A 2,742-nucleotide genomic window follows, 5' to 3' on the forward strand; every position below is an offset into this window, starting at 1 on the left:
TGCCGTGAAGCTTCAATACAGAACGTCTCATCACGAAATTAAAGTGGGGGTGTACACCCATAAGACGTCTATAATTACTGGTATTCTAAATAAATATAAAGAGGAATCTTTCACAGATATTTCCCATCCATTTTTTTTTAAGCATGTAACTCCGGCAATGAATTAAGGACCACTGTGGATAATGATCACACTTTTGTAACACTGAGATATGACGAGTGATTATTGTTTATGAAACAATTTTTTTCTTATTATTTAAACAATAGTTAACCCTGAATCTCTTTTGTCTCACTGTATGGAGCCTGAAGGATTCGTGCCGCTGTCGAGACTCGCGGCTCTACCTGAACCACCTCATGAATTAGTCACGTGGTACAGCCGGGCAGCGAAGCTTCAGACGTCATCGTTCTTAGCTCCTCCCCTAGATGAAGAAAGCCTCGATACGCGCTTTACGGAAGCTCCTCCTACACTACTCGACACACGCCTCGAAGCCTCGATACAGAACGTCACATCACTAGATAATGCAATTATTAAAACATTTTGGACAAAAACTGTCTTTTACTTTAAAAAATCAGGCAAAAAATGAACGTCAATCAGACGGGGCAGCTCTGGGCAGTGGAACCCTTGTGTGTAGCTGGGTGGGGACAGCATAGCTGCTGGCAATCAGAAATTTACGAATGAGGAAATCGATAACTTTTTTTTTGGATAGGGAGCGACAGGACTTTTTCAGTAGAATGGGCTCCAGGGCTGTGCAATACTGCAGTTACACCTAATGCAATCCGCGCATTGAACTTGCGCCGATCACCTTTTCTTCACCGCCACAAAAATGTGTTCATGAGCTTGATCGAGGCAGCATGTGGGAAGAGCTACAACCAGATGTTTTCAGCCTGATCATGATTATCTTACTTATAATGTATGTAAGACACAGATGGAAGCTCAAATTTGCTTTTATTATGAAGAGTTCTACACAGAATTCTAAAGCTTTAGTGCATCTTTCAAACTGCAAAAACTCAAGAGTTCATCAGAAATACGTTTGATTGTGTAAGTGCTAAAAGTTGTTGCTTTAATTGAAAAAGTTTTATCAGAAGAAGCTGAAGTTTACCATAAGTTGCAGAAAAACTGCAGAAATCCGCAAAACTGTTAAAAATGGCAGAATATTTTTGGTCAGCAGAAAAGTTAATTATTCCAGAAACACCACTATTTGCAGAAGAAATTGCTGAAGTCAGTAATATTGGCTGTACATTGTACAAAAAAGTTTAAAAAGAAAAACACAAAAGAATACTAAAAAGTCTGAGTTAGTTGAAAACCATAAGTCTTTTAATTGGTTTGCTAGAGAGTTGTAAAATTGCAGTGGGAAAAAACCTGTATAAAGCCTAAAATTGTGCGAGTTAAAACAAAGTTTCTCAAAAGTATTAAACATAGATATTTGCACAATTGTTTATAGACAACAGAACAGTCAACAAAGATCAGAACAAGTACATGTTTGAATTTTTTCAAGCATGTGGATAAAATATTAACTGAATTCAAAATTAGCCTAAAAAACATCAGTAGATGCTAAATTAGAAACAAAAGCTACTATGTTCATAAAATATTAACTTAACTCCAAAATATCCAGAAAACCATAACTGAAAGCTAAAATAGGCGAAATAGCCAACATGTAGCTAAAATATTAGCTTAACTTCAAAATAGTCATAACATCTTCAGTAAATGCCAAATTAGCTCTACAAGAAATACGAAGAAGAAGACGCTGAAGTTTGCCATATGTTGCTGAAGAAATTGCAATAGCAATGTTGTCAATAAATGGTGAAATCTTTTTGGTGTGCAGAAGAGGTAATTGCTGCAGAAAAAATGATTTGCAGAAGGGATTACAGTAATAAGTAATATTATCAATGAATGGCAGGAATATGTTGGATTGTGAAGATGTATTTTTTGCAGAAAAATCAAATCACTATTTGCAGAAGAAATTGCAAAAGAAAGCAATCCTAAAATACATCAGTGGATGCTAAATTAGCCACAAATGCTATCATGTTCATAAACTATTAGCTAAACTCCAAAATACACTGAAAACCCAAAGTAAAAGCTAAAATAGCCAAAAATGCTAGCATGTAGCTAAAATATTAGCTTAATTCAAAATTAGCCTAAAAACATCAGTAGATGCTAAATTAGACACAAAAGCTAGCATGTTCCTCAAATATTAGCTAAACTCCAAAAAACCCTAAAAATCCTCAGTAAAAGCTAAAATAGCCAAAAAGACTAACATGTAGCTAAAATTTTAGCTTAACTTCAAAATAGCCTTAAAATCTTCAGTAAATCCCAAATTAGCTCTACAAACTGTTAGAGTGAAGAACATTGTCTGTGGTTTGACTCAGCAAAAGTTTAAATACAAATGCTCATAAAGCATTACAGTAACAATACATATTAGTTCATCAAATAAATAGCATTTACATCAGACAACTGGGCAGGACAGTTTTATCAGTGTCTTGTCCAAGAACTGTAACACCAGAATGGTCAGGGGGAACTTGAAACTTCTGATTCATAAGTTTGGGGGGTCACAAACTCCTGAAACTGTCTCCCTGCGAGTGAGGTGGGGGAGGGGAGGGGTGAGCAGCTGCAGTTGGGCAGAATGACTTGGCAGAATCTGCAGCACCATGGTTTGCTCCAAACAAATGACTGCTGTTCGCCAACCATACGTCCGATCAGAATAATTCCTTCAGTTTTGTAAACCTCAGGCTCAGAGGCATTTAGAAA

The sequence above is a fragment of the Oryzias melastigma genome, linkage group LG4 (genome assembly GCF_002922805.2).
Source record: "Oryzias melastigma strain HK-1 linkage group LG4, ASM292280v2, whole genome shotgun sequence".
Lineage (NCBI taxonomy): Eukaryota > Metazoa > Chordata > Actinopteri > Beloniformes > Adrianichthyidae > Oryzias > Oryzias melastigma.